Consider the following 27,717-nt stretch of genomic DNA (forward strand, 5'->3'; position numbering starts at 1 on the left):
CTATCCTGTCTGAGCTTTGGTTCTTCTATCCACCTCCTTGCCTGTATCCTGTAAATTGCTGATGCTAGTGTGGCTAAGAGGCTGTAGGGCCAAGATGAGATATGGAGGCAATTCTTCCAGCTTCTCCCTTAGGATCTGATACTCCAGGTTTATCTGAGCAGGGGGTAGCCCCTGGGGCTGCTTCTTTCCATTGGTTCCTGTAGCCTGTAACCTCGCTGGGCAGGAGTGGAGGTGGCCTCGGAATAAGGCCATAACTTGTCCAGACACACGGCTTCTGGATCACTCCTCTGTCTCTTCTCTAAGCCATTTTCAGCTTGTCAACATGAGCAAAAGACAGCAAAATGTGAAGAGAGGATCTGAAAGGAGTTCTCTTTATCCCCAGCAGCTTCTGACAGCACAGGGAGACAGCATATTGAGCCCCTGCTATGTGCCAAGGCCAGTGAAAGGTGCTCAATGTATTATCTGGGTGCTTCTCTCTGGCAGTCCTGTGACACAGTGGTATGTTTCAATCAGCTCTCAGGGATGCTGCTAGAAACTCACTAGAACCTCTCTTGGCATTCACAGACTTTAGCACAGTGCATAATCTGAGTAGATATTAAAAAATAATTAGCTCACAGACGGAATGAATGATTAAACCTCCTTTATAGATGAGAAAACCAAAGCCCGCGATCCTTGGTTGTTAAACCAAGGCAACATACAAGTTGTGGCAGAGCTGGGACTGGAAATAGGTCTTCTGCCATTTCGTCTGCTTTGGAGCAGGACTAGGCTACCTCTCATATCCTTCTGTGTCCTCTGCTATTTGGAGACTCAGATTCTAGATCAACAAATTCATCTCTAGGCCAGGGCTGCGCAGTAGAACCCTCTGCAATGATGGAAATGCTCTCTGCCTACGCTAATACAGTAGCCATTGGCCACATGTGGCCTTGGAGCTCTTGGAGGGTGGCTAGTGGCTACTATATTGGACAGCACAGCTCCAGCGTTTTCCCTTCCCCAAGGCCCAGGACCACCACCTCGGCAAACGTCGATGCAGTGGACTTTCGCAGTTGGCAATGACACTTAGAAAAACTTTCCTATGTCCCTTGGCAAAACACACCAGGTGCTCCTAAATGCACCAGCCATTTTTCAGCAGCTGTGCTTTGTTCTATGGAAGGGATATGAAAACAAAATTGAAAGAGTTGAAGCAGAAAGACTATTGATTTTTAATCCTTTTTTATCATCTAAGGCTTTCAAGGTGTATTCCTCGTGTCATTCCATTCCTCTCCTGGGAGCAGGGAGAGACTGACCCGTAAGGCCTGGGCAGCCTCAAGTGATGTGAATTAAGCACCTTTTAAAGAAAAACTCTCCAGTCAACATCACTTTTTCTCAGCAAAATGTTTAGATCTTTACTATTATTTTCCTTGCGGTTCTTGCCAGGAGAGGATTTTTTAAAATAGATTAAGCCATGAATTCATTAACCAGTGATTTAATTTCTAGACCCTCATTCTTCTAAATTGTTTTCTCATCACATGGCACATCTGAGTTGGCAGACAGCTTAGGGAACCTCCAGTCCATAAAATTAATGAAGTTGAAACAGTTACTGCTTATCCAAGCTTGTGCAACCGTTGGACTGTGCTCTCTACACCATAGTTGTATCATCACTGTGATCCTATGGGGTATGTAAAACTCTCCCCAGTTTACAGATTGATAAGTAGCTGAGCTAGCATTTACATGCTAGCAAGGTTTATCTGGCTCCAAGACTAGATTCTTCCTCCGTACTCCAAGCTGGCCAGTCATTTCATAGACAGGGAAGCAGAGGTGAAGAGAGCTGTAATAACTACAGCAATCAGTGCCTGAACTCGCGTCTTTTTGTTTCATTCAATTCTGTTTTTTGATCTCAGATTTACAGTCCCGCATTCTGCTTGCCCACCTTCCTCTTTAGCAATACCTTTTTTCTTTCCCAGAAAAATAAAACAAAATAAAAATACAAGCCCTTTCACAATTTGGTGCCAATCTTTTCTGCACCAGCCTCCATCCCCACGCAGTCAAGGAAGGTGCCTGGTCAAGCCCAATGTCTTCCACACTTTCAGAATTGAGCCTTTTTTTTCTTCCTGTGATAATAAGATACATACAAACAAATTATGTACTCATGCACTGACAAAAATGGTTTGGCACTAAACAGAAGGTGTTTATATTACAGTGAAGTGTGGCAAGTAAGAACAATGTGCATGGTCAGTCGAAACAGAAATGTTAAGAATAAAATATTTCTACTATGTAGATTTGGATAAAGCCTCTAAAATCAAGGTAGGAGCCCATGATGTGGGAACATTTGGCTCCCCCAATGGAAAAAGCTGAAGGAGAACAGGTTCTATCTCCCTGAGGCCTCCTAGGCATACACAGCTTTGCACAAAACCAGAAACGACTGAACTGGGCGCCATGATGATAACAAAAGTAGTGATAATGCAAGTTAAGTAAGCTTTTCATTAATTAAAGTTAAAGTTTTCGGCACTTGCCAGCTCCTCCTTGAAGCAGTCCCCGAGGGTACCTGGGAGAGTAAAATCCACAAGGGATTTGCAGTCAGAAACTATTAGTTCAAAACCCTGTTGAGTCACTGAGAGAGACTTCAGTGTGTCCAATGGGGTGGATTCTATCCACTGCAGGGAGCTGTGTTGAGCACAGTCTGAACTGATAGCATCCCCACTTGTCCTTCTCCCTGCTGCTCCTTTGGCTTTGTCCAAGCACAGGAAGAGCGAGGGCAGCTTCACAACAGCATCCTGGCAGAAGAGGGGGCCTGCTATTGCTCTGTTTGGACTTGCTGGCCCATCAGTCTCTTCCATAACTTGAATCAAAGTGATTTGCAGCAATCTCTCCACATGGTGGCAGGAGTGGAGAGGCACGGACCTGCTGCAGCTCCCCCTGGAATCCTGCTGTGTTTGTGGATTCTGTGGAACCAGAATGTTAGAACTGGGCCTATCAGCAATGACGGTGATAGCCACACAAGTCCTAGGGGCTTCCCTTACTTGAGCATCCATTCATAGGACGTTTCCAGACCCTCGTCTATGCACAAGGCAATTACTATTTCCATAGAAGATTATTGTCACCAAATGCTGTTGCAAATTGTTCAGTTCAACCAAACATGCCAGTGGAAACCATTGTGGAATGATTTTGGCTCTTACCGGTACACTTAAACGCTCACTCTGAAATCTGGCCTCCAGGCCCACAGGGGTTAATCTGATTGGCTTTTTAAGCTCCTGATTCAGAATGATGTGAGACAGCTAAAAGCAGTGGCTTTCACAATTTTTAAGCAGCAGAACCTTTTTTTTTCCCAAATGAAATTTCTGCAGGAACTTATGTGTTTATTTTATAATTTCTAATTTATAATATTTAACTTTTTACAAAGTCTGTCAGACTTTGTTTGATTGTTTGGATTAACAAATAAAGTTAAATCAGGAACAATGGATGATGGTTGTATATTTGATATCAGCTTCTGCATCTGATTTATATCTGTATCTTATTTTGGTTGGATTGTATTAATAATGCATAATAACAAACACGTCAACACTTCTCTCAGTGCTTCAAACATTTTAACTCATTGAAGCCTCAACACAGACAATATTATTATTCCCAGGTATGGAGACAGGGGCCCAGAAACCTGGATAATGGTTAGAACATTGTCCCAATATACCAACGTTGCGGGTTCAATCTCCAGTCAGGGCACATACAAGAATCAATCAATGAATGCATACTGTATTTTACCATGTATAATGCACATTTTTTTGCCCAAATTCTTTAGGGAAAAATAAGGATGCATATTACATATGGGTAGTACTAATTCTGTATCTATATAAATGTTTTTAATTTTTTTATTTATGTTTATGCATTAAAAGTATAACTTTAGAAAGCAATAATGATATCCATATGCAAAATAATACCCTGGAATATGATAATTGGTTTTGTTTCTAAATATAAATAAATAAATAAATAAATAATTGAATTAAAAAATTAAAATGAAATTTTGTTCCTGAAAGTTTGGGCCAAAAATATGGGTGTGCATGATATACTGGAGCACTTTATACATGACAAAATACAGTAAACAAGTAGAACAACAAATCAGTGTTTCCCTCTCTCTCACAATCAATTATAAAAGAAAAAAAGGAACCTGGATAAGTGGCCAAGAGCACACAGCTAGGGAATGGCCAGAGCTGGGGTTCAAACCCAGGCTAACTAGCTCCACGGTCCTCTATTAGAATAACTGTTTTCTTTTGCTGCTCCCAATAAAAAGCTCAGTGTACATATATAAATATATAGTTATAAATAACAACTTTTTAATTGACTAGCTTGCTAACCCAGGCTATTCTTTAATTACACTGGGAGGGCAAAATTAGTTTTATTCCATGTTCTAATGCTTGAAGCACCCCCATTAGGATTCAGGGAACAGTTTGAAAATTCCTGACCTAGAGCACAAGGGACATATTGAAGGGACAATCCGTCTGTCAAAACACAAGTGCAGAGGACCCTCAGGATATAGTAGAGACAAACGGCATTGGCTGGCACTTCACCAAGTGGAAGTCTCTCATCTCCGGTACTACCAATATTCCCCACTACAAATCTTCCAGCTGGTAAACAGAATGACGCCACTGACATTTAATTGAAATGTCAGCACATTTAGAAGGAGCCCTGATGAAACTGCCAAGTGAAAGTTATCACTGGTGACTTAAGCTAAATGGAAACAGAAAATCACCACTAACACCCACCTCCCAACACACACGTATACACACGCACTATAATATCAGATGGAGAGAAAGCAGAGAGCTTTGGCTGTCCAAGAAAAATTTACAGATAATTTTTAAATGGAACTTTAGGCTAGCTGTGAAAAACTGTGGGGCAATTGGAAAAACTTGTGAAAGTAATCAGGTCTGAGACAGGCCAATGCCCATGTAAATCAATGCAACAGGCACACACTGATTAAATTGCCTTTGGAGAGAAACATTATCTTACATTTATTTGCATAGCTTGCAGTCTATAGAGGCCATGGTAGATGGCAAAAATGGCTCCAATTTTACACCACTCCCTGCACCCTCACCTTATGCAATGCCCTCCCACTCTGACAGCTTAACCCTGTCATTTGCTTTGGCTATGGGATGCTAGAAGACAGGACGTGAGCAGAGGCTTGAAAAGCACTTACAAGTTTTCACTCACTCTTGTCCTATGCCATGGCCACTAGAAGAACATGACCACAAACAGAGGCAAGGCATCCCAACTGTCCCAAGGCCATCCCAGGCCAGCAATAGCTAGGCATATGAGTGATCCCTGCCCGTATCAGCAGAGCCATTTAAGTGACATGCAGCTGACCACGGTCACATTAGCAGGCAGTCAGGAGTAGCTGGACCCAGATCATCTGGACCCCACAGTCTCGTGAGCTAATTCACTGTTTATTGTTCTGTGCCCCTGTGGTTCTGAGGGTTTGGTTAAGCGTCACTGATATGGCAACAGCTATGTGATGCAGAGACTTACCTTGCATGACCTCTTGTGTCCCCTCCTTGGGAAGAAATATGGGATGGGGTGGCACCCCCATTTTATCACATTTTATAAATGAGGACACTGTGATTCATACAGGTTAAGTGGGTTGGCTTTATCTCCACAGCTACTTTTGCGATGCCTGGCTCTCTGCTCATCCTTAAGTCATACAGCCTCTCTGAAATCCTTAGCCAACAGCATTAACCTAGAGGCTGAATCCATTTTTTTTTTTTTCTTTTAGATCAAAGAGACAGTTTCTATAAGTTGAAAGCACAGAGGGAGAGCAGATGTTTTAGAAGTTCTTGGGCCTGAAAGGCAGGCGCAGCACAAGCACTTGGCTTGGCGGGCCCCTCTCACTCACGCTGGGACACCGCCCTCCTTGCCTGGGCTGCACTCTCCTTTGGAGAGAGACACGATTCAGCCCATGTCAGATGTGCGTTCCTCTTGCCGTCTCTCTGTGGCTGATGCCACTCACAGGCATTCTTCAAATGCCTCACAGAATTTCCTGCCAGGCAGGAAAGCCACTGGGGAGTGAGGAGGAAATGATCAAAATTAATTTTTTTGACCTTGCAACGCTCACCTTAAAAATCCCAATTTCCCCCAACTAAAGCTCAAATTCATGCAGGATCCTTTATAATCTGGACAAACCTACAATCTGAGCATCACCGCCACTTCCACCCTGCCCCTCCCCCAGTTTCTCTGTTTCAGAATCAGAAATGTCCTGCTCTTTCTGGGAAAGAGGCCCAAGACCACACATCTAGGGAAGGTCCGAGCTGGGGCTCCACCCAGGCCGTTTACTCCCTAGTCCACCATCTGCGACTCCAAACATTTTGAACTTCTGCCTCTGCTCACACACCTCCCTCTGTTCATAAGTCTCTTTTCTTCCTTTTTCTTCACCTGGTAAACCTCTATCTTTTCTATAAGATCACAACTCATGTCTATAAATACTTTAAAGACTCATGTACTTAGTGTTCTGCTGGAGGCTGGGAAGTATAGAAGTCCCCGCTGCCAGAACCTCAGCAGCCTGGTTCCTGCAGAACTCTTGGGAATCGGGGGGAAGTGGTAGACTTTGTTCTACTTTGGGCTGCCCCCCAAGTTAAGGGTGAAACATGATGGATCCCAAGAAGGCAGGCTTTACATGTTCAGAGGAACAGGATTACTCCCGTTTAGAAACAGGTCAGCCGAAATAGAGCCATTTACTTTAAGTGTGCCTTAGATACCTGCTCACTGCAGCCTTCACAGGTAAGGCAAATCCCATTTCCTCTGGCCTCATTGATTATATCGATCACATTGACTGTAAAGGCCTCTTTTCACTGATCTGCTCCCCCACATGCTGTGAGTTCATCAACCCTATTTTGCTCATCTTTGGATTTTTGTATCTCTCCTCTAACTTCTTCATCCCCAACTCCACGCAACTATCAAAATGCCCTGCACATACATCTTGAAGTTCAGTAATTGTTTGCAGAAAAGTGAAAACTAAAACAAGTGGCACTAGACTCCTATGATTCCTTTGAGATGCAAAGGCACCTGCTTGGAGCCGTTGGTAAATTTTCCGACAGATTTGGGAGTACAGTAGGTAAAGTGTGTGCTCTAGAGTCAAAAATCCTAGGACTATCACTTAATCTCGTTGGTCTTTGGTTTCCTAATCTCCACAATGAAAATAGTATGTAGTACCATCTTAATACTGTTGATTTTTAAAAAAGCTCATTTTTTCCAGAACCTGTGATACATGGAGGAGGGAACCAAGGTGGAGAGAGTGTCGGGCATGTGTATTTTGAAAGGCTTTGCCCATGGGATTCTTATCTATGAACCCACCGCCAACAAGAGAATTTCTAGTCCAGGTCTGAAGAAAAGAGAGTTGGGTTGGCATGGAGGAGTACATGGAGTCCTGGGAGGACTTAGACACTCTAGGCAGTTGAAAAAGGAGTGGAGCTGACTCCCAGAGGAGGGATAAAGACAGAACATGCAGAAGACCAGACAGAGGTGAAGGAAGATCACAGCTGGGTGTCTTTATTATCCATTTAGACCAAGGATAAATATAGAAAAGGGCCATTAAGATATCGTTATACATGTCTTATTGGCCCTGTTTGTTTGTTTTTTTAATGTAATGGTCTAAATCAATGGAGAATATCAGAAGGATAGGTGGGCATGCTCACGACAATGACTGGGGCAAGGATGAGGTGAGGGAGAAGCGGTGAAGATGCTTTCACTAGGTACTGACAAATCCAAGAGAGAGGGCTGAGTGTTGGCCATGGAGTGGGAAACCAGCAGGCCAGTCACCAATCTGCAGGACAGAAGGCAAGCAGGGACCCCAACATTCAAAAGACAGCCCCAGAGAGGATGTCCCAAGGGAACTTCTGAGAGATGCTCGATCCCTTGGGCCCTGACGTTGATTTAGCCAAGGCCCTCATCATATCTTTCCTGGGATACTGTGGGAGCCTCCCAGCTGCTCTCTGTGCCATGTTTGTGCTTCCATTTAAATATCCTCCCCGCTACTACCACCATAATGGTCTTTTCCCTCTCTTTTTAGTTGGTATATTAAATGTGCATATATACACGTATTTTTCTTTGTAATTATTTTATTAAAAGGGGATTTGTTATATTATATATGTACTTTCTGTATCTTTTCTACTCTAATGAAACCCATGGAATTCCCTCTAAAATCACCTGGTAGTTCTCCAATTCATACTTTTTGTGATTACATAATATTCCACGGTATAGATATAGGTCTATTCAGTTTGGGGTCATTATAAATTCCAATAGCCAATTCAGCAAATATACTGGGGGGAGGGTGCAAAAGTATGTTTACAGTTGTTTGTATGGAAAAAAGACATGCAGGTTATGTTTATTACAATAGCTTTATTTACTCAAAAGAACATCACAATGGCCCAGGGCACTTACTTTTGCCCACCCCTGTATATATGTGTCTGTGTTTCTGTCATCTGTGTCCTTAGAGACTATTATTTTTATTTAAATAGGATAGATTCACAGAAGTAGAATTGCTAGGTCAAAGTATATATATACTTTGAATTAATAATTGTTGTTTGCTAGCTTCCAAAATAGCTGTAACTATATTACTATCCCAACCTGCAATACACAAGAACACTCTACTTTTAACATCCCAGCAATAGATATGATAATTCTTTTTAGTTTTTACCAGTCTGATGGGTACAAAATAATATCTTATTGTTATTTTAATTTAGATTTCCAAGACTGTCAGTGAATTAAGTATATTTTGTGCCATTTGCATATGCCCTCCTGTGAATTATATTTTGTTATAATTTGTTCTGTTTATTGTGATTTAGTCTCTTGGTCAATTTATAATTTCTCTTTGCATAGCAGAGGAATTATCTAACACTTCAATTACAAACAGTTCTATGGATCCATCGAATGTCTATTATCTTTGCTATATCTTTTTTTACCAAAATGTATAAACTATTGTAATTTTTAAAAAATGAGATATAATTTAAATACCATAAAATGTGCCCTTTTAATACATTGGTTTTGGAACCATCACTACTATCTAATTCCAGAACATATTCTTCACCTGGAAAAATCTGTACCCCTTACTTGTTTCCCTCTTCCCCCAACCCCTGACAACCACAAATATGCTTTCTGTCTTTATGGATTGGCCTGTTCTTGGCATTTTATAGAAATGGAATCATGCAATATGTGGCCGTTTGTATATGCTTCATTCACTTTGCAGAAGGTTTTTAAGACTCACCCATGTTGTAGCATGTATCAAAATGTCATTTCTTTTTATGGCTCAATATTCCATTGTATGGATACCGTATTTTGTTTATTCATTAATCAGTTGATGGACATTTGGGTTGCTTCCACCCATGGGCTATTGTGAACAGTGCTTCTATGAACATTCATTCATACACAAGGCTTTTTTTGCAAATGTGAGTATTTATTTCTCTTGGATCTATACTTAGGAGTATAATTAGGAATGGGGTCATATGGTACCTCTATGTTTAACTTTTGAAAAACTGCACAACTAGTTGTTCTCCAAAGAAGATGTATCCTTTTTACATTCCCACCGGTTATGTCTGAAAGTTACAATTCCCCTCCTCTTCTATTTTTTAGAAGACTTTGTAAAAGGATTAGCGCTAATTCTTCCCTAAAACTTTAGTAGAATTCACCAGGGAAGCCATTTGGTCCTGGGCTTTTCTCGGTGGCAGGTTTTTTGATTACTAAATCAATCTGTTCACTTGTTTTAGGTCTGTTCAGATTTTCTACTTCTTCTTGAATCAGTATATATCTTTCTAGAAACACGTCTATTTTTATCTAGGTCAGATTTAGTTTGTTGGCCTGTAATTATTTATAGTATTCCCTTAAAATGCTATTTATTATAAGTCTATAGTAATGTCTCCTAATTTTAATAATTTAAGTATTCTTTTTTTTTCCAGTCTGGTTAGAGATTAATTTTGTTGATTCTTTGTAAAGAACCAACTTTTAATTATATAGATTTTCTCTATTTTTAATCTATATTTTATTTATTTCCATTCTGATCTTTATTATTGCCTTTGGCTCGCTTAAGATTTGGTACACTCTTATTTTTCTAGTTTCTTAATTAAGGTAGAACAGTTAGGGTTTTTTTTTTAAATCTTTTTTATTTTTTAAATCTTTCTTTTTCAAAGAATGTAATTCTTTATAGCTATCAACTTTCCTCTAAGCACAGCTTTTGCTGTATCCCATACATTTTTTAAAAAAGTCTTCATTTTTACTCTTCTCAAACTATTTTTAATTCTTTAATATTTCTTCTTTGACTTATTGGTTATTTAGAAGTATACTGGTTAATTTCCATAAATTTGTGAATTTCTCAAATTTCCTTCTGTTATTGACTTCTGATTTTATCCCATTGTGGGTAGAAAATATACTTTGTATGATTTTAATCTTCTTAAATTTATTGATGCTTGCCTTAGGAACTAATGTATGGTCTACCCTGGAGCATATCCCACTTGCATCTATTCTGCTGTTGTTAGGTAGACTATTCTATAGGCGTCTGTTGGTCTAGATGGTTTATAGTGTTGTTCTACATGTAGAAGTCTTCTATTTCCTTATTGATCTTCCATCTAGTTGTTCTACCCATTATTAAGTAGAATATTGAGAACTCCAACTATTAATGTTAAATTGTCTGTTTTTCCCTTTAATCTGTCATGCATTTTGCTTCATGTATGTGGGGCCTCTGTTGTTAAGTACATATGTGTTTTTACTTGTTACATCTTTTTTGTCCTAGTAGTATACTCTTCTTTGTCTCTACTAACAATTTTGTCTGAAAGTCTGTTTTCTTTTATCAGTAGAGTCATTGCAGCTCTCCTCTGGTTACTGATTTTGGTTGGCCTTCTGGAAGGATTTATCCGGTAAAGCCCCTTCACCTTTTTTCTTATTTCCTTAATTCTAGGACATCATTCTCTTAATGTTTATACTGAATTCCTTCACTCATCCCCTTCTGGATGAGTTTCACTAATATGACTTAGTCTTCTTCTCCATTCTTTCTCTGAGTGGTCTCATGCATTCTCATGGCTTTGATTTATAGATCTAGATTGAAGATTCTCCAAACACTAGCTCCAGCCTGGACTTATGAGGTCCAAGTGCTGCCCTGTAGTCACATCAAATTCAACTGCATGATTTACCCTCCTCTTCCTTCTGTATTCCTTACTTTCAAGAATGGTGTAAACATTTCCAGAGTCACTCAGTCTGTACACAGCTTCATCTTTGCCTCTTTCTTGTTCACGGCTCATGTCACCAGATCTTATTTGTGCCTCTGAAATGCCTTTCAAATCTCTCCCCACATCTTCATTCCCACAGATGTAGCCCTACATTTATCCTCATCATCTTTTCCTTACAGTATAGTAATAACATTGTATTGGTTTCTCAGCATCCAGTCTCTTTCCAGTGAATGTATTCTTTACTTGGTTTTAGTTCTAGAGCATAAATCTGGGAGTATTATTCCATTAAAAAAAATCTCTGTTAGTTTCCTAAAGGACAAATACAAATTCCTAAGCACTGCATCTATGACCCACTATAATCTTTAAATTTAGTGTCTTTTCAAGCTGATGTCCAGGTTTCCCTCATCATGCATCCTGCATTTCATCACACAGGATTGGCCATGTCCTAATACCACCTTATTCACTGATATGTTTGACTGTTCAGTACTGGTCCTTACACACTTGTCTGTAAACTACATGAAATCGGAGGCCCTATCTGATTTACTATTGTATCCCGAGTGCCCCCAAACCATTTCTGACATGTTGCAGGTGAATGAATGTACTTCCATGACTCTTCACCTTCGCTCTTCTCTTTACCTGGGGTTCCCTTTCCCAGTTTTCTCAATGGTGAATTTCTTTTCATCCATCTTTAAGACTTAGCTCAAATACCAATCTCTCCATTGAATCTGACCTAAGCACACCCTTCCCCAAATCAAAATGAGTAACTTTCCTTCTCTCTGCCCCTAAAATATTTTCTCTAAAATTCAAGTTTAGCATTTACCTCCTTGTATAATTATTTAAATATATGTCTCATAGTTCACTAGGTTTGAATTAGCAGAGAGGGGAATGCATCTCAGTCATGTGCGATTTCAAACACTGAACTTCACGCTGAGTAGGCAGGTGCTCGATAAATATTTGAACCAGAAGGAGGTGGATTCAGACTTCTGCCTTTTGATGATGTAAATAAGTCTTGTCTCCAGTTCAGACAGGGATCCTCTGCTCATCACCCTTCCTGCCTGTCCTTCTAGTTCACTTGCTATTCTCTTTATTGAAGCATAGAACCAGAGTGTTAGAACTGGAATGGGGAACTGAGGCCTCACAGTTGAAGAGACTTGTCCAAAGCCACAGAGTAAAGATGAGAGCCAAGGCCAGAATCAGATCTGCAATCTTTTACATCAATACCTTTCCACTTGACTGTTTCTCTGCTCCCTCTTTGCCTCACCTTCAACCAGTTGCTTCCTTAGTGGGAGACAATGGAAGGCAACATGTCAGGGAGTGAGAGGAGATCCATGGGTCAAGGGGTAAGTAATACTGTGAAGTGTGTGTTTGTGTGTGTGTGTTTTGTCTTCTTCCATTCTACCTACAGCCCTCTGTGTGGCTGCATTAAGCTCCAGGAATGGAGCAGAGAAGTCTCTGATCTTGATGGGACCTGTGAGGAGAGGTCACCTTTCCTGACTTTTCCCAAATCACTTACCTTCTAGACGATGACCAAAGACCTCCCAACATGGAGCTGAGCCCTGGACAGGGAACCAAACACTTGGAATGTCAGCATCACCGGGAGTCTAGATCCCTAAATATCATGGAAAATGATAAGCCTGTGTTCCCTATCTCAGTCTATCATCTGTGCAGACAGCAATCCATAGACAGCCTCTGACCTCTGCCCTGCCCTGCCCTGGCCGCTGTAGTCCAGATGGAGAGCAAAGAACAGCTCAAAGCAATGTCGAGTTCCTGCGTCTTCCAATATCAAATTAAAAAAAAAACAACCCACAAATGCATTACCCTCAATAGATATGGTTTTATTGTAATTGCTTAGAATTTGAATAGCATGCCATAACCATCCCCGTAACTTGGACTTCAGATTTATTAAGCTATTTTTTGAATGGTGGGTAATAAACATTCAGGATTAATAGCTCTGCAACAGCTCTGAGCCAGTTACATTTAGAGTTGCTAAATTCCCATGAAATAATTATGAATTTGCTACCATGCTGACAAACCACAACTGTCAAAGGTTCAATGCAGGCTCAGGGCCTTATTTGAAAGCCTGCTCCTGTTTGCAGCCTTGACCCTCACTGCCCTGTCTCCTGGCACTCCCTTTCCTTCTTCTCCCTTTCTACTTTCTTCCTCTTCCCTTGCCTTCTCCTCTTCCACCATCCTTCCTCCTTCCTTTCATTTCTAATACCTGGAAGTAACATGGTATGAAGAAAAGACACAGATATGGGGTCAGAGACATCTGAACTCAAGACAGTGTCATCTGAGTTCAAGACAGTGTCTGCCACCTGCCAGCTCTGGGACTCTGGCCAAGTCACTTCTCTTAGCCTCTAACTCCTTAGACATAAACATGGAGGTTTATGTAGCATATCCAGGATACAGGAGGCTTTTGATAACTTTTGACTTCCTTCCCTGCTCTGGACACTCGTGCTCAGTTCACCTGGCACGTGACTGCCAGGTGGTTTCTCCATCAGGGTTGCTCTCACCTTCTCCCCAGCGCTCCTCCTGCTTAATAGCTCTGCGGGGCCATCAAGACCCTGCACAGCGTGGCCCACTGCCTTCCAACTTTCCCATCAACTTTATCACGTGATCCGGGCCTTAGTATTATCTGGATTTTAATTCAGATCAGATAGAAATTGTTTTTTAAATTGTGGAAAACATACCTAACATAAAAGTTACCTTTTTACTCTTTGTTAAGTGTACAGTTCAGGGACACTGAGGACACGCCTGTGGTGGTGCAACCATCCATCATCCATCAGCAGAACCCTTTACAACTTGCAGCACTGAATTCTGTGCCCGTTAACTTGGACTCCGCATTACCTTCTCCCCCAGGCCCTGGGAACCTCCAGTCTGCTTTCTGTCTCTATGAATTTGACTATTCCAGGTCCCTCATATAAGTGGAATCACACAGTATTTGTCCTTTTGTGACTGGTTTATTTCACTTAGCATAATGTCCTCAAGGTTCATGCATGTTGTAACATGTATCAGAATTTCCTTCCTTTTTAAGGCTGAATAATACTCCATTGTATATACCACATTTTCTTTGTCCATTCATCCATGGATAGACACTTGCATTGCTTCCACTTTTCGACTATTGCAAACACTGTTGCTATGAACATAGGCATGCAATAACTGAGTCCCATCTTTCAACACTTTTAAAGTGGAATTGCTATAGCCCATGGTTATTAAAATTATGAGGAACTACCATACCATTTTCCAAGCAGAAAATAATATTTTAAAAATAGTTTTTCAATAATGTTTGGATAATATATGTACTTATGGATAATTTGGAAAATACATAAGTCTGAACAAGAAAATAAGTTACTACTCATAATACTATCATTAAAAAATAACCAGTATTTATACTATGAAACATTTCTGTCTAATCTTCTTCCTCTTTGTAAATTTATATGTATGGGCTTGATCTGATTTTATTTACTTAATAAAAAGCAGAATAATTTAGATAGCAGAATAATTTAGATAGCACCATCTATAAAATTTCTATCTTTCTTTTTACTCCACATTATTGTATTTTTGAGTGTTGATTACGTGTGTATATGTGCATGTATGTTTGAATGGCTATCTACGTTTTCCAGTGAATAATGCAAACTTATTAATAGAACACAGCTAAATGAAAGCAATGAAACTATTCAAATTGATTATCATATAAAATTATATTTTGTTCATAGAAGTGGTGATACTTAAAAGTATATAAAATTCATCAGATACCTAAAATATTTTAAACTGTTTTTTTCCCCTAAAACTCAAAGATTCTGCCCAGCACCTATATTTCCTACTTCTTTAATTTGAAAACAAATAAAATAGTTGTTTTTGTCTTGAAGAAATATGTAATGAAAATGTAAAAACCAATAGGGAGGGAATATACCTTATCAGTCCAATGCCTACAGAGAAACTTACAGGTTTTGTTTTGGATCTCATAAAATTGTTGTTTCCTTTTTTTCATAATTGTTACCTAACTGTACATGCATTTGTCATACTGCAGTCTTAATAAAATTAATTGCAATGGTTGCATCTGTTACCCCAGGGGGCGTGTATCATATTTACCTACCAATCCTCTATGATTGAATATTTTTACTTTTCCTAATTTGTTGCAATAAAACATCATAACACATATTAAAATTGAGTATGAACTATCTGCACAATTTTTCTTTTTATTGTTGGGATGATTTTCTCAGCATAGAGGGCTAGAAGTTAAAATATTGGCCAATTCATACTAGCATTTTTGAGACTTTCTATGTATTTTCTAAATTGTTTTTTAAGACTCAGCTTATACATACAATATTTGGGGTCAGTGTCTGATGACTTTATATACATGCCAATATGGATGCCATATGCTTATTTTTTCATAGGTTAGAATCATAGCCTGTCAGATCCTCTGGAGGCTGCTGAAGTTAAATAATTCAGAGGCATTTGTCAGAAGGCCTGAGCTGAAGTCCTAGCTACACACTTAGGTTGTTTTATATAAGCCCTGGACCAGTGGCCTTGAGGTAAATGGCTTCTGAGAAGGGAAGGAAGAAACCCTGATTGTACTGTTTGCCAATGTCCATGGTGTAAATACTTCTTTCAGGGCTGATTTGAAGCTACCCTGTGAAGTCACTGAATGTGGACTTCGGAAGAGATGTACATAATTGGCTCCCAGGAGCTGTAGAAGCAGTGTCCAGCACACCAGTGTCCTGGGCTGTTACATAACCTTCCTGGACCTACCTGTCTCATTTAAAATGAAGGTTAGGCCCTGACCAGTATGGCTCAGTGGGTTGGGTATCGTACTGCAAACCGAAGGGTCGCTGGTTCCTAGTCAGGGCACATGCCTGGGTTGCAGGTTCAGTCCCCAGCTGGGGCACGTAGGAGAAGCAACTGATTGATATTTCTCTCTCACATTGATATTTCTCTCCCTCTTTTTCTCCTTCTCTTCCTTCTCTCTAAAAATAAATAAATGAAATTTTAAAAAATAAAAAAATAAAATAAAGATCAGGATGTTTTAGGCAAAAATAAGTAATAAACATAATAAAAAAGTCAGAACATTTGTGTAAAGGGAGCATAATTAACGAGGATGTTCTCTACGTATTAAAATATAAAATAATGTTTATGCAACATCATAATAAATATCAATAATATGTAATAACTATTATAAAATAACATAAACCTTATTTTTAAAAATGTTAGAATTGCTAAGAAAACTAATTTTCCTAGTGTCCTCTACTTTTACTTCTTAGTACTGAATATTTTATATTTAAGTAATTGTTTGTATAACTATAGTTTAAATGATTCAGAAAACTACCCACTAACCATGAGCTTTCCTTCCTTTCTAGAAAATCCTTCCATTTTTTCCTGATGAACCATGTCTTCCTTCTGAAATCACTGCCCACATGTTTTCCTCCTGGTAGAAGCTTTCGCTGAGGGATTTTATTTGATACAATTCACCTCAACACTTTCTGATCCAGTTAGCATTTAAATATGCATGCAAACAGAGAGATGATGAAAAATAGTGGGAAACAAATTTCAGGATAGCTTTATAAATAAGCTGGGTACACACTTCTGACTTATACACACTTTTTCAAATTAGTGTTTTTCCAAAACAAAGTTCTCTTTCATAGGCTCTCCACTTAAGATAATTGTATGTGTGGATGACCCCAAACACCAGGAATAAGCACAGAAGATAATCTAACATTTAGGAAGGTTCACCAGCCTATTAACCAGTGCTGGGTCTTGGGAGATGAATTTGCAGCTAATAAGATACAACACTGGTTAACATGCTAGTGATCTGTCTTAAATGTTAGATTACCTTCTTCTGTGATGATTCTGGGTATTTTGGGTCATCCATTGCATACAATGATCTTATCCTGTTCTCATGGTAAGAATAGTCTTATAATATACTCTCACTTTTGATAGTGAATCTCTTAGGAAAGGGGATTTTAGTTCTCTATAATTCTTTGTCTTGATTTGGAGCTTGAAAAATAAAACATTGTGTTCACTGCCTAGAGAAGGAGTAAGACTAAGACATGGTGGGGGAGAGAAGGCCCTGGTACAGTTGTTAATGACAGATCCTAGAGGGCAAAAGGCCCCGAGGGGAAAGCTCTGCTGAGGGTCTTGAACGCCAGTGAGGTCAGATTGAAATGAACTTCTGAGTCCCGGAGTCCAGTGCGTCAGAGCTGTGCCCCCAATTCCCTTCAGGTCCCTCTGAGGTGCTTTCGTGGCCTGGCATCTAGGGTGGAGGACCAGGGTCAGGAGGGCGGCAGATCCTGGATGACCAGATCAGTTTGCCAGTGAGGATCTGAGCAGGGCATGAGAATCCCCTTCAGCAAATCCTCTCTGGTTATTTTTTTCTCTTTTAACGGCTAACGTAAGCATCGTTTGTAAATAGTCCCCAATATTTTTTGCACTGTGCAGTTGCATTGACAGTTTTGCATAACAAAAAGTTAACATGATGAGCGGACCAGAAATGAATAAAGCTTGATTGTTCAGAGGAAGAGTGTGCAATTGAGCACACTGTGCTTGTCTTCACCCTTGGTCCATTGTCTACGGACAGTCCTCTCAAGGTGTAAGTGTGGCTCTAAGATGGATAAACATAGATATTGATGGGTTTGGACACACCTCCCCAGTAGCATTTTCTCATCCAGGAAGCACGCTATTTCCTCTGCCCACCCATCTTGCATTTTGTAATGATAACAGGCGAGTCTGAGTGTAACTGGAGTCTGATCTCTGTGAGGCATCTCAGCCTATTCCGCACCCTGTAGTACTTGTCAGTTTTAACTTCCTCATTGAATTTCTTTGTGATTTTGCCACTATGCCTATAAATGAAACTATTCGGGTTATGTTTCGCAGTGTGTCCGAGGACAATTAGCGGCCCTGCGAGGAGCCCACAGGCCCCTCTGCCGGTCCAGGCCCTGGGCTTCCCCTTTCTTCTTCTCGCAGGTCCCTGCCCGCTCGCCTCTTCTTTTGGAAGTTCATTTCTCTGCTCTGTCCCTTTTGATACCCCAGCACTAGGTTAGGTGAAGACAGTCTCCTCAGGACATCCATTTCTTTCTGCTCCCCCTCCCCCAAAGAGCACAGGCATCCTTTTCAATTAGTCTCCGTGTTCATGATGGTGGGGAGAAGATGGAGAACCCCCCAAATCAGTCCACAGAAGCTGCACTGGCTTAAAAGACTCTGCAAGACTGTGCTCTTAGGGGGTCCCTGGAGGTCCAGCCATTGGGACTGAGAGCCTCTTCAGGTGATTGATTCAGAACTCATTGTTCCCACTGCACCTGCCCCCATGTGAATTTTGGTCGGCACTGCCCCCACATCCGGAGGCTTCCCAGGCCCTGCCAGAAGCTGCCTGCCTGTCTTTTGCCCTGAACGTGCTGCCTCTCCTCCCCTCCCCAAGGTCTGCCCCCTCCACGGTCGGTTATTGACTTTCCTGCGAAAGGGAACTTTTCCCCCACCAATTACCAAATGCTCTTCCTCTGTCTTCCAGCCATTATGCACCAACTTTGAATATTTCTGATCTGTACCTGTCCTTGCCCACACATCACCTTTCAGGAAGAAAGAAGGGTTTTCCAGAAGGTTCTGGGTTAGTTAAAATATGAAAGTAGGGAGTACAGCTGACTCCCTCTCTCCCTAGCCCACGACATGCACTGGCTGACCTAGACTATCTCACCTCAAATTCCTCAGAACTTCTTTATCAGGGAGGCAATCAAAGAAGGAAGTAGCAACCAGAGTCCTTTATCTTAACTCCTGATCTATTGGCAACCCCAGGACAAAGTCCGCCTCAGGCTGCAGTGACAGCGAGCACTCTCTGAGTGTGCGGTCCTGGACCTGGGCGTCCACAGAAGGAGTTTGCCCTGAGGGATGCTGGGACATTGAGAGGGGCTGAGCAAGCACCCAGGAACCTGCTGTAACACAGACATGCATCTCAGTGCTGGCCTGCCACCTCTTCAGCACACGCAGGAGACTTGGGTTTCTCTAGTCCCCCTCCACCACAGCCACCGTACCAGGAGGCTGGGAAGGGGCTCGTGGCCTTTCAGCCCACCCAGGACTGAGGTTTCCACACTAGTAAAGGAGTTCATGACTCCATCGCCAAATGCTGCTTCTTTCCCAGTTGAGCAACACGTGACCACACCAGAAACAAATGATGCCAGTTTCTGCTGGTTGATTCAGGCAATACTTGAAGTACGTGGCCTTATTTATGGAAATGGAAATTTAAGAAACAAGTGAAAATGACTTCCTATTCCCCGCCATACTTTCTCTCAGTCAGTATGTCAGGCTCAAATTCCCGGGCCTGGGTTACAACCTTTGTCCTTTCCATAAGTGACTCTGGTTTCCACCTTAGGAGTCCCAGCCTGTCTCCTCATCTGGCTTCCTAAACCTCCACCAACCGGGTATATGTCTGGATTACTAAATCACTGTCACCATTTACTGAATAGTTACTAAGTACCAGACTTCATATTAAGCAGTTTCTCTGCCTTTGCTTTTTAATTCCCATGATGCCTGATGAGTTAGATTCTATCATCCTCACCTTTTTGGCATTGAGGAAACAAGCTGAGAATTAAGTAGCTTGTCCAAAATTTGACTGTAGATGGAAGGGCCAGGGCTCTTTGATTTGAAAACCTGAGTGATCATAATGCTTCCCTTAAATGTAATATTCATTTGTTACCTACTGTTCTGAGTCTAAGAACATGCCTTGATAGTTCATAATCCATCCAGAACACAGCCTGTAGCACAACAAACTATGCTGGGTGAGCTTCTGGTCAACTCTTATTTCTGGAACTAACAAAAATCACCTCACCTTGTTGACTTTGGTGCTCCACCCACAGAATGTTAAAATAAACGAAATCTCTTAGATGCTATGTTTACCTCGCGGCACACACCTTGTATACCTGTCTGCTCTGCCACAGTAGTCCCCTTTGTCATACTTTGTGGGGAAATTTGATTTAATCTCCTAAATCAATACTGGGTATGTTTTCTTATAAAGGGAGGATGGGCTTATCAAAAATGAACAGGGCTGGGGACAGTTCATATTGGGCATATCCTGGAATATAGTGACTGGGAGGGGTTGTCAAAGGGGCTTTAGGTACCAGCAATGCTGTGTCCAAAATCCTGGGTGCTGCTAATAACCTGGGTTCATTTTGCAAAAGTCTATCAAGCTGTCCACTTCAGGTGTGTACGTTCTCACCACTCACCTCTCTCACCCCTGCTTGGACCACCTCCACCACTGTCTTCTCTTCATGGGCTCCCCCTCGCCTGTCACTCCTCAACAGGACCTCCCGTGAGTCCTCCGTCGAGGTGCGGTTGCCCTGTACTAGGCTCTCAAAATCCTGTAAATCCGCTCCACAGCACTGACCAGGAGAGAAATCATCCAGCTCTTCATGTGGCCATTGGTTTCATGTGTGTCTGTCGCTGGACTCTGAGCAACCAGGGCTTTCTGTGTCCGCTGGGTCTGCTGCTGTGTCTTCTGGTCCTGGCGCAGGTGGCCACCATGAAATAGTTGGCAAAAGAATGATGGAGGGGAGAGAGGGGAAACAGATGGAAAAACAAAAAATAGAGAGGAGGAGGGAAGATGATGAGAAGAAGGAGGATTGAAGAAGAAGGGAGGAGGGGGGAAGAGATATATCTCCCAGGGTCTGGTATTTTGAAGCATGGCTAGAGGTTGGCAAGGGGGGAAGCGCTGAGGGGTGCACTAAATGCATGAGTAAAGAGTCTCCTGGGAAAGAAGTCTTTCCTACAGGAGGTAGACTCCCTGTGGGCAAGGCCGGCTCAAGGACTGTAGCCCAGGCTAGCTCAGATTTTTTTTTGGCTCAGAGGAAGTTTCTGTGGGTTGAAAGAAATTTTCTCTACCCTCAAGATTCTTTTGCTTGGTCTAGTAATCAAATAAACATGAGGCAGATTATAAAGAGAAAATAACCAGAGTTAATAGATAACAAATGTATGGGGACCCTGCATACATGAGAGAGTCAGAGATCCTCCCCATGCAGAAGAGGTTCATCGACAGAAAGGGAAGATGGGTATACAAGACATCCTGATTTAGGGAGGAGGTACCTTGAGAGCTTCAAAGGGTCCCTTCTAGATGATAAGAAGAGCAGATGTGTAGTAGATAAGTCAAAGAGGTTATTTCTGATAATTTCTTATTATCATCAAGAACCCTCACTTAAGTGCTCCTTTGTAGTTAAGGGATGACAGAAGTTTCTCTTGAGCTGTGGCTCACGTTGCATTTAGCTCAAAGCAATACATGTACCACAGGGAGCAAATCTTGGGGTGACTCATTCTGAGCCCGCACAGTGCAAAAGAGAGAAATTTCTCTGTTTCTGCCGGACACTGAGAGCATGAGGTGTGAGCCACTGGATGCACGTGGCAGCCGTGGGAACAGCCATGATGCTGGCAGAAAAACCTATGGTGGCCACAGCACAGCGGTGATGACAGCATTTTCTGCATCCAGTGAACACACCAGGTGCAGCCCTGGTGGCCCAGGCTTGGGCGGCCATAGTAAGGTCTGCGTATTTGGTGGTGACAGTGGAGGCCTCAGTTCGCCTTGTGACACAGAGGCCATTGTATGCCGTGAGGGCAATGGGGTCTTACTGGAAGGGGAGGTGGTCCCACACATCTCAGAGCAGGTGCAAACTGCCCAGGGTGAGAAGGGCCCGGGGGGCATGCCTCAGCTCCCCCAGACCTGGAGGAAATCCAGCTAGAAAATTCCAGCTACAGTTAACATGCTTAATCGCCCAGGCTGGGATTCTCTGGAACACACAAACCGCTGCAAGGTGGCTTCTAAGCAGCCTGTATGAATGAGGAGAGAGGACATCTGAGAGCCAAGGGAACCCCGAAAGCAAACATTCCCCTGGGTTTGTGAACAGGTCTTCCTTCCAGAGCCCCTCACCTAAGCCACGCTCACAGCATAACTATCAGCCAAAGCCACTTGCCTCTTGGCTCCAGGAGCACTTCTCTGAGAGATATTTTCCTTTTTTAATTCAATATTCCTGAAGACAGCTCAGGGGCAATGGCTCCTGCCCTAAGAGGAAGCTTTGTTTTATGACATGAGAGAAGACAAAACCATCATCAGTGAGCAGGAAAACTCCCAGTTATTTTCCTTTAGGCGCTGTCTCAAGATATACCTATGTGGGTGGGACTTTCTAAAGCATTTCACACTCCTTTTCCTGAAACTATGGCTTTCACATGCTTTTTCTTTTCTTTTTTTTTTTGATTGCCAGTCTAACTCCCAATTTTATTCTCCAAGAAGTTTTTTTCTTTATATCTAGAAAGACCTTACTGGAAATTACCTATTCCATTTCATAAAGTACTGTTCCTACTGATGGATCAGTTTGAAAAAGTTAGTCAGGCGCTCTTACAATGGTTTTTGGAGTTTTCAAGTTCTTACTTGAGAGTTATCCAAGGCACTAAGGGTACAATCTAAGGCACTAAGGCACTAATGCACTGAAGGGTACAATTACGAACACCATAAATGGAACCAAACAAGAAATCAAGAGTCCTCAATAGCTTGTTCAGGCAATAGCTAAGATCATATTATAACTGTAGAAGGCCATATTTATATTGGGAGTTCTCAAGTTCTTACTTGAGAGTTATCTAAGGCACTAAGCTGATTCCATAGTGCAAAAAAAAAAAAAACCCAAAAAACAAAACAAAACAAAAAAACCCTCCCTTAAAGGACATGGGCACTCATATGAAGCTGTTAAAAACAACACGAGGCAAAGTTTAGTCGGATGACAGAATGGTACAGAGGAAATACACATTGCCATTATACTTTTCTAAATGGTCTGAACTTGGTCTCACTGCTGACATCATCTGAAATGCTTACAAGGCCTCAGAGGCCTGTCCCAAGGACTAAGTGGCTGGTCCTCTACTCGAAATAGACAGAGTCTCTGCTGGGAGGTGTTGAGAAACACCCTGTCTGGTTTCAAGAACAGTAACCCCTCCGACAGGCAGGAGGGCCCCAGGGCTGGAAATAATCAGGGAGGCCATGGAGAAACAGGCTCCTGAGGAGACATAACCTGTCCCCCGGAGCAGGGGCATAGCTCCTGCCTCTCTGCTTTGCCATGGATAATTGATGATCCATTCCGGGTAAGTTATCTCGAGCTGAAGTGTACAACCTAGGACAGATGCCGATTGAATGTTGGTAGCAGACAAGAAACTGGGGGACACGGAGAAAGGGCAAAAAGGTCCGCACCCCTTGGCTTGGCTTGGACATGGCTGGAGTGCTCACTCTATCCTAAAGAAGTCTCCTTGTCTCTTGATGGGTTTCTCACCCTGCCTGGCTCAGGCTCAATACCGGAGTCAGTCCTAAATGAGATCTGGTGGTTCCCAGGGAGATCAGGCCTAAAAGTAAATTCTTTAAAGTGTGCTTTGTTCTTCCCTCAGACGCTCTAGCCAGCTCATGCTGAGAAGGAAATTTACATTATTCACAGACCCTAACCCTAGACCCTTAGGCACTCTTGTGTTTACTTCGCTCTCCTGTTTAGTTCTCTCTCTTGTTTACAAGTCTCTCTGACCCGTGTAAATCGGTGTGTTCTAGCCGTTTGTTTTCTTCAAAACATCACCCATTCTCTGTGCACATTAACATACTGATGTATTGAGATAACCTGTGCGTTCCTGTTACCTAGCCTCACTGATAACCTTTTCAATAAAAGTCTTTGAACCAAGGGACTCTGGGCTTCCCCACTCCAGGGATGTGCCACGGCCCCTCTCCTGGCAAACAGAGAAGTGTGTGCGACGACTTGTGTTTATTCTCCGCCCCCCCCCCCCCGCCAGTCCGTGACAACCCCGGGACGGGCTCTGCGGGATTCAGAGCCCTGCTCCCATCTCAGCTGGCCCTGGACGGTAACCCTCCGATCCCGGGAGTGCCACACTCCCCACGACGCGCTCCATGCCCACCTCCGTGGCAGTTGCTGCCCGGACTCGGGAGGAGCGGCCACGCGAGCGGTGCTCCCCGAGGCAGCGTGCCCTGTCTCGCCTCCGCGCGACATGGAGGGCCTTTGTGAACGCCACTGCTGAGGGCAGGAAGCTAGAGAAAGTGAGCTCATCCCCCAGGCATCCTTCTGCTCCTTCGGAACTAATCTTGCTCTTCTGGGCTGTCTTTTGTGATCCGGCCTGGAGTGTAGCTTCGTTAGCTGAAGTGACAGGTCCTTTATGCAATGAAAGAGGAGCTGATGGTATTATGGGTGGAGATGTAACTGGTGGCCGTTGCACGCATTTTTCATCCTTACCTCCCTTCAGCTGAGGTGCTAAGTCCACCATGTTCTCTTTAGACTCAGGAGAAGTAGATGATTCCACAGGGATGTCCATCTTTGGAGCCTCTCCACTTACTGGGACCTCAATTGGCTTGGGGCTCACATCTATCAGGTAGAAGGTTCATGACAGGAGCAAAAGAGAAGGGGGGTGGGGCATTCTCCTTCACGGGGAGGCCCTGCCACTCTCAGCTGTTGTCTCAGTTGTTGCTCAGTGAGACCCAGTGATCTCATCCCTCGGGCCCTACCAGTGGCTCGCAGCTCTGACACACGCAAAGCTCACCCCTTCCTGGCAATTATTTCATCATCTGCTTTTATGTAGGCTTCAGTTTCATTAGGAGATGAAAGTGGGGCAAATTGTTGGTTTCAAAAGACTGCAGTTCTAGTAGTTCGCAAAGGGCAACGGGTTGAGGTCGATCTAAGTGCTCCAGGGTTAGCTGACCCTCAGACAGTTTGGAAAAGCGAACTGTCGACTCTGTGCTGGGGTTGTGGCCTGTCTGGACCCGCCTGATAAGGGATGAGAACTGTGCAGAGGCCTCTCCCAGTTTGGCCCTTTCCCTCCTTGCTGTTTCTGTAATCGTTCCTTGAAGAAATTTTGTTAGTTCCAACTTTGTGACCATTTTCTTTTTCTGTTTTTCTTCCTTTTTAGATTCACTTTCAAAAGTTGATGGCAACATTTCTGAGAAGGGTTTCAGAAACACTGGTAGTAAGAATTCCATGAAGGGTACAATAACGAACACCATAAACGGAACAAAGACGAGACATCAACACAAGTCCTCAATAGCTTGTTCAGGCAATTGCTAAGATGGTATTATAACTCTAGAAGGCCATATTTATATTTGCCTCATCTAGTCAACATAGGGACCCTCCCAGTAGCACAGTATGCCTGATGGTCACCGTGGTAACCATCTCAAATGTTTTTGATTGCATACCCTATTAGTAAAGTCATTTTGAGCACATGCTACAAATATATGAGTATGTGTATTTATTCATTAATTAAATGTATTCAGTAGTATATTTATTGCTTACTGTGTTTATAGTTAAAGTCCTAACAGAGTGTGTCCCCTGGGATGTAGGCATCCTTGTAAATAAATACGAGGAAGATGAGGCTAGTATAATAATCCTCATTTTACAGATTAGTAAACTAAGCTTCAGAGGAGGGAGGGGCGTGCTCAAATCAGAGAGCCAAAAATTGTAGGACTGAGATGCAAACCCAGTTTCAGTCATTGAATGACCCCTCCTCACCCATGGTCCTGCCTCCCAGGAGTGCGGGCTGAGCCATGTTTCCCAAATGCTCTGATTCTTTTTTCCATGTTCCAAATCCCATCTCTTCTCACCTGTCACAGTTTGAGGATGGATGCAGTCACATCTGTTCTGGGTGATTTCCACATTCCTCTTGCTTCCTTACCTATTTTGTCACTCTCTCCTATGACATAGGGTGAGCCTCGCTGTTGGGTTCTGGAGTCAGGAAGCATCTGCTCCGCAGGCCTCATTGTTTTCTCCCGCATCCATGAAGCAGGGATGATGCCAAGACCTTCCCAGTCTCATCACCCAAGGGCTCGTGTATTCTGCAGTTATTTACAGAAAGATGCTCTCTCCGGCAGAAAGACTAGGTGGTGGGATTACTCTGAGTGCCACTCTTGATCTGCACCACGTGGCAACGGCACTTCCCTGTATGGGAATGAGGCATGAAGAATATCTGGAAACAATGAGAAGTCCAAAACCCAGGCTTCCAAGAAATCAGCAGCTGAGCTCTCCGGGAAGTGAGATGGGATCAGGGGAAGACTGTTTTGGGGTGGAGTATGAGGAAGATCTTGCAGTTCAATCCAAAATTCTCTCTCTGGGCACCGATTGTTTGCTGATCATTGTTTAACCAAGGTGGGGCAACACCTGGTGCGCCATATAAGGAAGAGCCTGCGTGGAAGGCACAAACAGTTGCCGGTGCTGCTAACACTGCTTGGTCTGCCACTTCTCCGAAGAGGCTGCCACTCTCCAGCCCACAGGCTGCTGCTGAGCGTGTGGGACTGCCCCGTCTGACTCGGGGTCCTGCGGGAATACTGCTGACCCTGACTGTGCCGTCAGCCGCACCTGCCTAGGAACCAGGTAAGGTGTGAGTGGTGACCTCCCAGAGCTGTGGCCCCAGAGAGTGCCTTTAGTGAATTTTAGTGAATGCGAATTTCCCCCAAAAGTGCCTTAAAATTGCATAGATTCCTAGTCTCCCCCCTCAGAAATATGTGTTCAGTAGTTCTGGAAACTGGGTATTTCTGATGCAGTGCCCAAGGTTACGCTTTAAGAAGACCTAGGGCAAGGGATGAGCTGATGCCCGAAGGGAAGATAATCTAAACTTTGCAAAAGTCAGACAGCGAGAGCCCTTCTTAACCTTTGAGTCACCTTTGCTTTCCGCTTGTTCAAAGTTGCAACCTGGAAGGCTACACTGACCATAATGGGTACCCTGATGGCGGAAATTCTGGCACGTTTGCCCCCTCCTGCCCCCTGCACCCCCGCCGTGCATGGTTTCTGACTCACAGTATTTAATAAGGATTTGCTGAAGGGAGGAACGGGGCCCAGGCCTTGCCTTTTGTTTTCTAATGATCTAGTTTAATAATTACACGAACAAAGTTGGAAAATCTGGGCTTGTCATGGGCTGATCACAACCACTTCAGAAGGTGGTCCCTCTACACCTCTAGCTGCCTCACTGGCAGCTCATGTGCCCCTGTGGCCTCTCAGGTTGTGTCCGCTTGGAGATGTGGCTCTGTCCTCAGGGACATGGAACTGCAGCTGCTCTGCTGGCAGCGACACTGACCATGTTGGAAGGAAGGCAGGCATTTTCCTTGGTAGTTACAGCTGGGGTATGACCTGTTGATTGTCCTCTTTGCCCTGGAACACAGAGCCTTGCTGACCCCCACGTGGCATTAACTGGATCACCTGAATTGTCCCACCTGTACCCTGCTGAACCCCAACTTTGTTTTTGTGGGTGATAGCTGCAGGAGGACTTAATTATTAGCACCTTGATCAATGACAAATAGTAATCTACCAATTATGTAATGGGGAAGAGTTATGTGTAACGTGAGCTCATTATCCCCAGTTTGCAGGGGAAAAAATTGAGGTACGTGGTGAGTGACTTGCTGCTGAGGGCACAGCAGATGCAAATGACAGAGCTGGAGTTATACTGTCCTGTCCCCTGATTAGTTGGTTGTATTCAGTGAATGACTTCCTTGAAAGAAGGCCTTAGAAGAAAAGGTGCTATCAAGAAATTACAAATTAATGATTCAACTACTGGCAGCAACGAC

The 27,717-nt window shown here is 42.9% G+C and overlaps 1 pseudogene; it reads right to left on the reverse strand.

Moving 5' to 3' along the window:
• Positions 1–26,869, reverse strand: LOC129064504 (LETM1 domain-containing protein LETM2, mitochondrial-like; annotated as a pseudogene).
• Positions 26,870–27,717: the final 848 nt, after the last annotated feature.

The sequence above is a fragment of the Pteronotus mesoamericanus genome, unplaced genomic scaffold (assembly GCF_021234165.1).
Source record: "Pteronotus mesoamericanus isolate MK-2021 breed Mesoamerican mustached bat unplaced genomic scaffold, CSHL_Meso_final contig_101, whole genome shotgun sequence".
Classification (NCBI taxonomy): domain Eukaryota; kingdom Metazoa; phylum Chordata; class Mammalia; order Chiroptera; family Mormoopidae; genus Pteronotus; species Pteronotus mesoamericanus.